A 13,915-nucleotide genomic window follows, 5' to 3' on the forward strand; every position below is an offset into this window, starting at 1 on the left:
ATAAGACAATGATCTGCATACCCCCTAAGTGATTGCCATAAATGTCTTCGTACACTTCTCTAAGGGTAAAATTGGCTTCAAAAGGATGAAGATATTTGAGTAGAGGCAGAGATGTCGATCTTCTATAAAGTTGATCATCAATCAGTGCATATTGAGTCACAATCATTTTGTCCGGTATGCTTCTACATGACTGATCGACAAAGTTTTATCGATCAAGTGCTCGACGAATGGGTCGATTCAGCTCGGTTTGTGACCAACTTGGACTTGGTGAACTTTTGTTTCGATGTCAACATTCAGGTTGTCAAGATGCTCCATAAAAATTCTTCCCAGCTTGCTTCAAACGGATGTCGCGAGTCGGCATAAAGAATCAGCTTGGGCATTCTCCAAGCGAGGAATGTGGAAAATCTCGAAATGGTCAAAATTTTCTTGGAGAGATTGAAGCATTTGAAGATACTTTGCTAGAACTAGGTCTCGGGCTTCATACTCTCCTTGAGATTGTCCGACCATGAGTTGTGAGTCGGTGAAGATTTTTAGTCATTTTACACCAAGATCCTTGGCTGCTTTCAGTCTAGCTATAAGAGCTTTATATTCAGCCTTATTATTTAAGGCTTTGAAAGCAAACCGAAGGGCATACTTGGTGACCATCCTGTCAATATTGGTTAAGATGAGATCTGTCTCACAATCTTATGCATTTGAAGCTACATCCACATACAGAATTCATGCCATTTTTAAAGTTTTATCTTTGGATTGTTCTCCAATTCTATCATCGATAGTCGTAGTGCACTCGACGATGAAGTCGGCTAATATCTGAGTTTTTTTGAGGATTGAGGAACGTAAAAAAGATCGAACTCACCAAGCTCGATCGTCTATTTTGCCATTCTCCCCGAAGTATTCGATCGCTATAGTAGGGTCCTCAAGAGAAGATCAGTTAAGATTTCTACTGAATGGGCTTGGAAATAAGGACGTAGTCGTCGTATAGTCATAATAATCATAAAAATGATCTTTTCAATCTAAGAATATCTTGTCTCTGTCCTATGCAAAATCTGACTTATGTAATAGATGAATTTTTGCACTTTGTCATCTTCTCAGATCAAGATCGAACTTACGGCTTCAGGAGATGAGGCCAAGTACATAAGCAGCTCATCGCCTATATTTGGCTTTGTCAAGAGAGAAGGAGAGCTTAAATACAGCTTCAGGTCTTTGAAAGATTTTTGGTATTCTTCTATCCAAGTGAAGTCATTCATTTGTTTGAGGGTTTTAAAGAATAGAAGGCAGCGCTCTACTGATTTGAAAATAAATCAGTCGAGAGACGTGACGCACCTGGCCAATTTTTGAATATCTTGCCTAGAAGTCGGAGGCTTCATATTGAGAATTATCTTAGTTTTTTCAGAATTGGCTTCAATGCCTCGTCTTATTACCATGAATCTGAAGAACTTTTTTAAAGTCACCCCAAACGCACACTTGATCAGATTTAACTTCATTTGATATTTCTTTAAGGTGTCGAAAACTTTCACTAAGTTGTCGATATGAAAAGATGTTTCATCGCTTTTTATGAGCATGTTGTCAATATATACCTCCATATTATGACCAATCTGGTTCTTGAAGACTTTATTGACCAGCTGTTGATATGTTGCTCCGATATTTTTGAGACCGAAGGACATGACTTTGTAGCAGTATAAACCCTAAAGGAAAGCATGGCGGTTTTGTGCATGCATTTTTAAAATTTTATAGTGAAACATACATAGATTAAATGATTTAATCTATAATACATATATAGATCAAATCTAAAACTACCATACAGGATTTATGACATGAACTAATATACATGTATGTAAATCTGAAATCTAAAATTCAGCAAATATAGATCATATCTATATTATATTTAAATCATATTTAAAATATAATTTGAATTCAAAATTTTATATTTGAGTGCGGATAGAAGATCACCATATCTAAAATTTATGATAGTTGATTCTTCATGATGCTCAGCAACCGCACACGTGTCTAGCCTCTTTGGGTATCCACACGAAATCCTTGTGCTGATCAATCTCCTCGAGAGTATTAGCTCACGAAAATACCTTTTGTTGGCTGATCTAAGAGGAACATAAAGAAGATGAAGAACAAAAAGATTCTCTCCTTTTCTTTCTAGATTCACGCATTAAATCTATACAATAGAGATAAAGAGAAGAACCCTTTCTTCTTAATTCTCCCACGCACAAGAGAGAATCTTTTTCTCTTTCTTTCACACTTTTAAGAAGCACTTTTCTTCTCTGATTTTCTATGATAAAAATTAAATCAAATCTAATTTTTTATGTAAAAAATTATATAAAATCTTAAACTCCAAAAGAATCCAAAAAAGAGACTCAAGAGAATAACCATTCTTCTCTCTTCTTCTCTCTTTTTCTCCTTGATCTAGAGCCCAAGGAAGCCCCAAATATCCAACTAGATTTTTTTAATATTTTTTTTCTAAATTTTTATGTTAAAAATCAGATCCAATCTAATTTTTATATTAAAAAAATAAAAAAAAATCTGAGAGAAGAACTCCTTCTCTAAGGCTGCGCACAAGAAAGAAGACCTTTCTTTTTCCTTCTCTTTCTCTCGTTGGGAAGAACCTTTCTTCTTCAATTTTTTGCTATAAAATCAGCAGAGGAGTCTCTCTTTGATGCTTAAGAATCAACAGTAAATGCCTCAAAAATCTCTTCAAGATGGAAAAGAGAAGAGGGGCTTCAACATGTGGGATTTGGGGCGTCCAAGAGAAGAGGGGCTTCAACATGTGGGATTTGGGGCGTCCAACTCTTGGACACCCCCTCCTTTCTTTTTGAGGACAACAAGGGAGGGAAAGGTGTCTCTTTTTCTCACAGAAGAGAGTGGGGGCACAGCATTATGATGAGGCATGGGTTATTCTACGATAAAGAGGAGAGGAGGCATGAGGAATCTTAAGTAGATGGATGGTGTTGAGTTGGTTAAGTCCTATTCTAAATAGAACTCATGAATCTTATTCCAACTCTAACTAATCCTTGGATCCAATCCTAACTAAATTAAAAATTAGCTATAACAAATTAACTAATTAGGTCATAGTCCAATTATAAAATTAATTTGACCCCAATTCAATTAGCGAATTAGTTAGATTAAGAACCTTATCAATTCAGAGATTAATTCTTCTCATCTGAATTGATATCAGGAAAGCTTTTGATAATAGGACTTGATTATCAAGCCTATTATCCAATAGAGTTTGATCCAATCAAATCTAAATCAAATTAAATTGAATCTTATTTAACTCAAAATTTGATTTTTTTTTATCTCTAAGATCAATTTGAACAAACCTTGTTATCCAATAGGGCTACATCCAATCAATCCAAAGCAAACCTAACTAAATCCAATTTAATTAGATCTAATCCAATCTCCATTGCTCAATAAAATTGAACCAATAATAATCAAATTATTAATTAATTATTTTTTTAATTTATCAACCATTAGTAAATAATTTATTACAACTTTTATACAAGATTAATTATCAATCACATTGATAATTAAATCCTTCAACGATTTATAATCGTCGATCAGCCATTTGATCAGATAGGTATTTCTATGTGGGTGACCCCATAGATTCGAACTTAAGTCGGTAGCACAAGAATAATTCTTATACTAATCGATGTAACCATCTATCAATGAGATCTGATATTCGGATAGGCCGAATATATGTCCAGCAACACTCTAGAACCTATGTGAATATAGTTACCGTATAATTCATCCCTTTGACACTCGATGCTCAAAGATGATTTAGGGTTAAACTGTCAATCTAGAATGAGTGGTCCACATTGTGTCTCCACCTCAAAAATTCTATGACTCCTCACTAGGACTACTTTGACCAAAGTTTTGCTGAATTGAAGCACAGTGATACATCATCTCTAATTTTATTTGAAGCAGCCAATCCCATCTTGACTCGCACTCAGACTTCACGAGTACTTGATTGTATCCAAAAATCTTCCATCATCAAATTAAAAATTCAGATAGTCTGACACCAAAGCACAGTGAGTTACTTGCAAGTCATCGAGATAGCCTTAGGTCAGAGGAACACTTATACTCATATCCCATCAGAGTAATCCTTGACAGCAAAGTACTCCAAAGTTGGTCACGCTCAGTGAAACATACTCCTATATTTCATCCATATGCCATACCCATATCATCACACACCTTGGTTAAGAGGATAACCAACTAATATGGCACACAACGACCTACACTCGATACAATTATCGTCCTTGTAACAATTGTATCATTTGACCGTGTGTAGGATTTAAGAATCATATGATAAATCTTCCTTTATCATTTTGGAAGTAGCTCTAAGGACTTCATCATAATATATGAGTTCTATTTAGGAAGATATAATCCTTATGATAAATCTATCAGATAATATTTATCATTTTATAATTCATATATATGTATGGAGCACAATCATCTACAACCTAGATGATTGATCTTAGAACATATTTTTCAATAACTTCTACTTGGACTAAAGCCAATCAGATCGGTATCAAATATCCATCTTCCATTTATGATCATCGAACTCCTTAGATTTGATTACTCTAGTCAATGGATCGGTCAAGTTCTCCTTTCGATCGATCTTCTTAAGGTCAACTTTATTTCGATCTTGTCGAACAAGGTGATAGCGATACAACAAGTATTTGATCCTCAAATGGAACATCAGTTCTTCAGCTTGAGCTATGACTTCAATACTGCTGTTAATACAGAAAGACTGGACTATCAACGGAGGATGCCACTGTAAGCTTGCTAATGAATTTCTATAACCAAATAACTTCTTTACTAGCATCAAATGCTGTAAAAAACTCCGTATCGTAAATAAAACTGGCTACTAAATATTGCATGAAACTTTTACAGTATGTCGCTCCTCTTTTAGGATAAAATCATAACCTGATACAATTTTATAATTTTGATCTGACTAGAAACTAGAATCAATATTCCATAGATTTTAAGTCAGATTCTCTATAAACGAGCCATTGATTCTTAGTATTTCATCAATACTTAAAGATGATTCTCATAACCTTCCAAATCTTTATGAAAAATAGAGATGACAATTAAGCTTTTATTCCCTGTAATGTAGGGATATTATTTTTGATTAAGAAAATTTTATCTCAAACAATATAAAGAATACTATTACAGAATTATCAGTATATTTATACATACAGGATTCTACTTCGTTCTCAATGAAGTCATACATTCAAAATATATGTTCTAACTCTGAGAAGCTTGATTCAATTTGAATAGACTTGAGGATTGTCAAAAAAAAAATATCTTATCATAGTCAATACAATAACTTTGATAAAATTTTTGACAACCAGACAAAATTAATAGGTCTTCACCTTTTCATCTGCATCTCTTATCCATCTAAAATTTACTCACATCCTATGGATCTTATTCTTTTAGGTGAATCAATGAATGTCTATACATCGTCGATCTTCATAGACTTTATTTCAGATTTAATGGCTCCAAGCCACTTCTCAAAGTTAGATCCCTGTATGGCATCCATATGGAAGATCAAATCTCCATCCCAAATTTAAAAACTGAAATATCTATTTGGCTAATATGGTACTCTATTGTATCTACTCAAAGATGCCTTTGCATCGGACTTCGAATTTGATCTAATCAATCCCGATTCTGTTGGTTTATGTCAGAGTCAGTTTCTCTACCTATCAAGCTTCATCAAGCTTGCTCTTTAAAGCATCAGTTCCTTCATCAAAAAAAAAATTTTCAAAAAGAATGCTTGAAGATTCATAAACATCTCATGTCCATTAGGAAGGTAAAAGAAATATCCCTAAAATAATATTTATCAGACCAAGATTCAAGCTAGTTGGCTTGTGAATGTTTTATATAAGTCCGAGACCTCTAAATCCTAAGGTAAGAGAGTATCGAATTATCCAAATTTATATCTCATATGAAGATTTGGTGATCGATTTAGTCAAAATATTCTCAAGTATATATCAAGTAATCTCTAAAATATAATCTCAGATGGACTAACAAATCCACAGTGGATCGAACCATATCTAACAAAGTTCGATTTCTCCTTTCATACACCTCTTTAAATAGTGGTGTCCCAAAAGAGGTCCATTGAGAGAGAATCCAATTCTCTTCAAGACATATCAAAAACTTACTGTAAATGTATTCACTTCATCAGTCAATCGATGAGTTCTAATACTCTTTACAATTTATTTTTCTACCTCATTATGAAATTATTTGAATATTTTAATCGATTCAAACTTATGCTTCATAAGCAAGATGCACCCTACCAAGATAGGTCGTCTAAGATTTTAATTAAATAATAGAGCCCTCCTCTAACATTTATGTTCATGAGTGTAAATACATCAATATGTACCAACCTCAAAGCATCACTGGCTTATTCATCCTTTCCAATAAAAGGTGACTAAGTCAACTATACCAAAGGTAGGCTTTAGTGATATTATCTAATTTAGAATGCTAGTTAGACGTATACATTACACTAACAGACTATGGTACTAAGTTTATGTCATTTTTAATTATCTATTTATTATTACAGTATCATTCACTTGATATTGTAATAATCATTCTTATTAACACCATCAATAAGATTGGACAGTAGTGACAATCACTTAAAATGACATCTTCATGATTGAGAACAAACTTAATGATTTCTAATCTTAAGACTGGAACAGACTTTCATCTCTTATATTCAGAAATCTCTCGCCATTTTCAAACCTTCTACTATCATGAAATCTTTTGCAACTATTTATAAATATGACTTGTACTGTCGATATCCTATACCCAGATAGTAGTATTATCAATAAAAAAATTTTAAAGAGTTATCATATAATTATCTTGACCAGCAATCATTTGCTGATTTTTCTTTTAAGTCTATTTGGATTAGCTTTAGACTTCTTGATTAATTCATCTCAAAAACTATATTTAACTTCTGATACTGGCTATCGAAGTTAGGTCCGATATTGTTGTCACTGTCTAACAGTAAACAGAGCGATAATATTCTAGTTATTTCTAAAAAAAATAATTGACATATTAGTATATGAACTATTTTAAGCCTAAAGACTTGGACTTTAGTTTAAATATTCTCTCACTATTTTATACAAATTGGTATCCTCTACCTTCAATTTGAGAAATTACTTTAATTTTTTAGTGGGTAATAGAATCCACACAGACTGCATTCAGATCCGAGTGTGGCTCGGCCAACCCTAGTGCATCTATGGATAGGTTCTCAATTAATTATTTTTTCAAATAATTTCTAGCAATCAAATTTTGCATGTTCTAGATATTTCTTCAGCATGCATGTGGCACTTTCACTGAAAAATTCGGTTAGGTCCAACAATTAACATGACTATATCAAGTGCATCCAGCAAACGAATGTCCAGACCCAAGTATGGCTCGACCAATCTAACCATTGATCTGAAGGACATAACAAGAAGGTCATATGATGAATGATAATTTCAATATTCAATAGACATCAGGCGAGTGACGCTTTCAATACCTATTTAGAATATTGGACATGTTATCATGCTCCTTAATAAGAGGCTATGATCTAGTTATATATCTCCATAACTAGCTTATTTTATAGATCTAATAATTTAGAAGATTTGATTAATATATTTTAGAAGACATCAATCGATTTGTAAGTCATAAATCCTCCCACTGACTTCACCAAGTCATGAAAAGAATTAGAGACTAGTTGGTCCAACCGATAAGTCTTAAATTTTTTCACTGACTTCACCAAGTCATGAGAAGGACTAAAGATAAGTCGGTCCAATCACCAAGTCGTAAATCCTCCCACTAACTTCACTAAGTCATGAGAAGAACTAGAGACAAGTCGGTCCATAGCATCTAAATCAATCATACGATTAACCTTAACGATATGGGTCAACTTGAGTCACCTAGTGATCTAATCAGCTCAATGACTCGGACTCAACCATTGAGCCACAATTAAGGTTCATTTAGTTTAATCAAAGATATGGACTCGACCTTCTACAACTATTATGTTTGATCTAGAGTATCCTTGATCTAATCTAAATCAACTATTGGATAGATTTGATCAACTATTTTTTTTAGTTCATTAAGTCTTTGATTCTTACCTTAGATCTAACCCAATTAAAAAGACCTGATTTGAGCTAATCCATGTCCCATATTTTATGCAATGTCATTAGATCTTTAATCATAATTCTAGATCTAAAATATATTTCTTAATTTTTAATTAAGTATAGCATTAACATGGGTTAAAATTATTAATTGAGATAATTTTAATTTTTATAAAATAATTTTACATCATTTTTATGTAAAATTTTCTGTTATGAAAACTAAGTTGGTCACCACTGAACTGAGTCGGCTCACTTTAGTGGGTCGACTAAGTCTGATACTTGATCGACTAACTGATCATGAACAGTAATTATTACTATTCGATCTGAGACAACTGAATTGGATCAGTCAATATTGAGCCGACTAAACTAAGGGACTAGGTCGACTCAGTTCAAAACTAAGTCAGCTTAGCTAGTGTGCCAACAGGTATCATGTAGTTTCAGATTTAAAAATTTATGTATAAACTGAAATAAAATCAATCATAAATAAATCTTTAGATCATATATAAATATTTTATGATTTTAAATTTTATTTTTATGATTAAAATAATTTTAATCATATGGATTAGATGTTCTACTTTTGATACAATTCAATTTTTGTATCACATAAAACAAATCCTAAGGTTTCAATATCTAGAATTTTACGGAAAGATAAGTTCTTCCTTTTGCATTCTTCTTTATGGGATCAGATCACATGACACCCCTACCATCATAAGAGCACCCTATCAAATAGGAAGAGAGGGCCTTTAAACCCTTTTTGCTCCTACAACCAAATGGTCTGGTGATCAACTCAATTTAAATACTTGCTAATCGGATCATCTAATCTACTCACATATCATATATGCAAAAATTTAGATCTAATATATTTCATGCATTACTAAATCTAGATTTCAACTCTACGTGTATATATATTAATATCATAATGAACTTTCACTCTGATACCAATTGAAAGGAAGCATGATGGTTTTGTGCATATATTTTTAAAATTTTATACTGAAATATATATAAATTAAATAATTTAATCTACAATGCATACATAGATCAAATTTAAAACTATCATACAATATATATAACATGAACTAATATGCATGTATGTAAATTTGAAATATAAAATTCAGCAAGTATAGATCATATCTATATTATATTTAGATCATATCTAAAATATAAATTGAGTTTAAAACTTCATATCTGAGTACGGATAGTAGATCACTACATCCAAAATTTATGATAGTTGATTCTTCATGATGCTCAGCAGTCGCATACGTATCCGACCTCTATAGATATCCACATGAAGCTCTTGTGTTGATCGATCTCTCCGAGAGTGCTAACTCGCGAAGATACTTTTTATTAGTTGATCTAAGAGAAATATGAAGAAGATGAAGAATAACAAGACTCTGTCCTTTTCTTTCTGAATCTACGCATCAAATCTCTACAATAAAGATCAAAAGAAGAACCCTTTCTTCTCAATTCTTCTACACACAAGAGAGAATATTTCTCTCTTCCTTTCACACCTTTAAGAAATTTTTTTTTTGATTTTTCATGATGAAAATCAAAACTAATATGATTTTTTATACAAAAAATTATATGAAATCCTAAGCCCCAGAAGAATCCAAAAGAAAGATCTAAGAAAAGAACCATTCTTCTTTCTTCTTCTTCCTTTTTCTCCTTGATTTAGAGCCCAAGAAAGTCTCAAATATCTAACTAGATTTTTTTAATTTTTTTCTAAATTCTCATGTTAAAAATTAGATCCAATCTGATTTTCATACTAAAAAAATAAAAAAAATATGGAAGAAGAACTCTTTTTCTAAGGCTGCGCACAAGAAAGAAGATCTTTCTTCTTCCTTCTCTTTCTCTTGTTGGGAAGAACTTTTTTTCTTTAATTTTTTATTATAAAATCAGTAGAGGTGCCTCTCTTTGATGCCTAAGAACCCAGCAAAAGCTTCAAAAATCTCTTTAAGATGGGGAGGAGAAGAGGGGCTTCAATGTGTGGGATTTGGGACATCCAACTCTTGGATGCCTCCTCCTTTCTTTTCGATGACAACAAGGGAAGGAGAGGTGTCTCTTTTCTCACGGAAGAGAGTGGGGACTCGGCACTATGATGGGGCATGGGTTATTCTATGGTAAAGAGGAGAGGAGGCACGAGGAATCTTAAATAGATGGGTGGTGTTGAGTTGGTTAAATTCTATTCCAAATAGGACTCATGAATCTTGTTCTAACTCTAACTAATCCTTGAATCCAATCCTAACTAACTTAGAAATTAGTTATAATAAACTAACTAATTAGATCCTAGCCTAATTATGAAATCAATTAGGCTCCAATCCAATTAGAGAATTAGTTAGATTAAGAACCTCATCAATCCAAGAATTAATTCTTCTCATCTTAATGGATTCAAGGAAGCTTTTGATAATAGGATTTGATTATCAAGCCTATTATCCAATAGGATTTGATCCAATCAAATTCAAATTAAATTAAATTAAATTTTATTTAACTCAATTTTTTTTTTTTATCTCTAAGATCAATTGGAGCAAGCTCTATTATCCAATAGGACTGTATCCAATCAATCCAAAGCAAATCTAACTGAATTTAATTTAAGTAGATCTGATTCAATCTCCATTACTCAATCAAATTGAGCCAATAATAATCATATTATTAATTAATTATTTTTTTAATTTATCAATAATTAGTAAACAATTTATTACAATCTTTACACATGATTAATTATCAATCACATTGATAATTAAATCCTTCAATGATTCATAATCATCGATCAGTCATTTGATCAGACAGATACTTCTATGTGTGTGACTCCATAGATTCGAACCTAAGTTGGTAGTACAAGAATAATTTTTATACTAATCGATGTAACTATCTAGCAATGGGATCCGACGTCTGGATAAATCGAATGTATGCCTAGCAACACTCTAGAATCTGCGTGGATATAGTTATCGTATAATTCATCCCTTTGACACTCGATGCTCAAGGATGACTTAGAGTTAAACTATAAATTCAGGATGAGTGATCCACATTGTGTCTCAACCTCAAAAATTTTGTGATTCCTCACTAGGACTACTTTGGCCAAAATTTTGCTGAATTAAAATACAGTGATGCATCATCTTCAATTTTACTTGGAGTGGTCAATCCCATCTTTACTCGCACTCAAACTTCAAAAGTACTTGACCGTACCCAAAAACTTTCTATCATCGAATTAAAAATTTGAATAGTCCGATATCAAAGTATAGTGAGTTTCTTATAAGTCACCGAGGCAAGCTTAGATCAAAGGGACACTTATATACATATCCCATCAGAGCAACCTTTGACAGTAGGGTGTTTCGGAGTTGGTCACGCTCAGTAAAACATACTTCTATATTTCACCCATATACTATATCAGTATCACCACATGCCTTGTTTAAGAGGATAATCAAATAATATGACACAACCACCTACACTCGATACAATTATCATCCTTATAATAATTGTATCATTTGATCGCAAGCAGAATTTAAGAATCACACGATAAATCTTCCTTTATCATTTTGGAAGTAGCTTTAAGGATTTCATCATAACATATGAATTTTATTTAGAAAAATATAATCTTTATGATGAATCTGTCAGATAATATTTATCATTTTATAATTCATATACATGTATGGAGTATAATCATCTACAACCTAGATAATTAGCTTTAGGATATATTTTTCAACAAATTCTTCTCGATAATAAACATCATTTTCTTCTCATCTTCAAGAGCCATCTAGATTTGATTATATCCAGAGAAGATATCCATAAAGTTTAATAGTTGATGGCCCAAAATAGCATCAACTAATTGATCGATTCTGAGCAATAGAAAGCTATCTTTTGGATAAATTTTGTTTAGATCGGTGTAGTCAATGTATATTCTCTATTTGTCATTAATTTTTTTAACCATCACGATGTTTGCAAGCCAATCTGAGTAGGTCGCCTCTTGGATGAAGTCAACAATCAGCAACTCGTCGACTTCTTCATCAATGGCCTTCTATCATTTAGGAGCAAAACTCCTCTTCTTCTGTCACACCAGCCTACACTTGGTGTTAACATTTAATTGATGAATAATTATATCAGAAGGAATACATGGCACGTCGGAGGATGACCAGGCAAAAACGTTGGCATTGTCCCATAGGAAGGTCACAAGCTTTTCTCGAAGATCATTGCTCAAGGAGGATCCAACTTGGATGGTCTTAGTTGGGTCCTCCTCCTTAAGGGGCATTGATATGAGCTGTTCAATAGATTCTCCCCAACTTTCTTCTTTCCTCTAGTCTAATATGTCAATGGAAAGAGCTTTCGTGGGCTTCTTCCCCTTAGTCACAGTTAAGTAACATGATTGGCTAGTTGTTGATCCCCTCGTATTTCGTCAGTCCCATTCCTCGTTAGAAAGCATACGAGTAGATTATATGTTGAAACTATAGCCCGAAGTGTATTCAATCTAGGTCATCCCAATATAATATTATAGATCGAAGGGACTCGGACTACGAGGAAGTTAAGCCGCACAGTTGAAGGAAAAAACCACCTTTTTTCTTGTAGGATCTTCCAGATTTCATCAAATCTGGGATGGAATAATTTTTTTAAAAAAATTATCCTATATTTATTTCAGATCTAAATCTCTAGATCTAATTTTATTATCTAATATTAATTCAAAAATAAATCTAAAAGTATGAGAAAATATGAAATACCTCAAGGATAATCTGATTACCCTGTAGATGATCGCAGCAAGCCTGAGGTTCTGATTTAGCCACGCAATCGTCTGGCCTCTACCAGTATCTACTCAGACAGAATCTGGATCATCTTCTCCTCATGAATCTCTGCTCCAAAAATTAAAATTAAATCTGATTAGAAAGATCTTCAAAAGTTTTCCTAAAGTTAGAGCAGCAGCTTGTCGAAGAACTCCTGCAGCCTTCCTGTTCAAGGCATCACCACACCTTGACCTTACATCAGATGGACGCCCAACTCCTTGGGCATGAAGAGGGGAGGGAGGACTTCAGATGGGATGTGGAGAAGAGAAAAAGGGGTGGCAGCTTTGATGGGTTTGGCGCAATCACATAAAACCCTAAGCGCAGATAGGGTTTATATAGACCCTGCTGCGCTGCGCAGTGCCATATCATTCGATCAATCAAAAAATTTTAATAAATTCAAAAAAATTTTGATTGATGGAGTGATGTCATCTGATCACATCAGATAAGAACCTCCACTCTCTCTCCTATGTTGGCACCATCTTTGGATAAGCACAAGGGAGATGGCGCCCAAGAGTTTATGTTGATCAAGACTCCTCTTGATCTTTATCCACTTGGGGTGCCCTTTTTATCCAATTGGGCTCACATCATAATTTGATTATGATGCCTAATTTGATGCTGATTTGGCATGTGGACACTTCACAAAAATCCTCCAATGAGCTCTTGCCAAGTGGCCTTCAGTTTAAGATCCATATGTCAACATTTGACAGATGTCCTAAAATGAAAATGGCAGGTGACAGAAATTAGCAGGTGTTGTCTTAAATTTATCTCATGAATTAAAATAAGACTTTTCTGAGCTAGACAAGCTTTATTTAGACTGAGAGAAATCTTCTCAAGATTCTCTGGGTGAGTGAAATCACATTTGGCTCAGTCGAGATAGAAAAAATTACACGAGGAAAAAGTTAGGCTCAATCGAGTGCTAGCACGATTTTTTTGAACCTAATTGGATCTAATCCAAATCAATTGGGCTAGCCCAATTGATGACATCCAGATCCTAATCCTTGTTAGTGTGACCCAGTTAGGTTC

The sequence above is a fragment of the Elaeis guineensis genome, chromosome 9 (assembly GCF_000442705.2).
Source record: "Elaeis guineensis isolate ETL-2024a chromosome 9, EG11, whole genome shotgun sequence".
Classification (NCBI taxonomy): Eukaryota; Viridiplantae; Streptophyta; class Magnoliopsida; order Arecales; family Arecaceae; genus Elaeis; species Elaeis guineensis.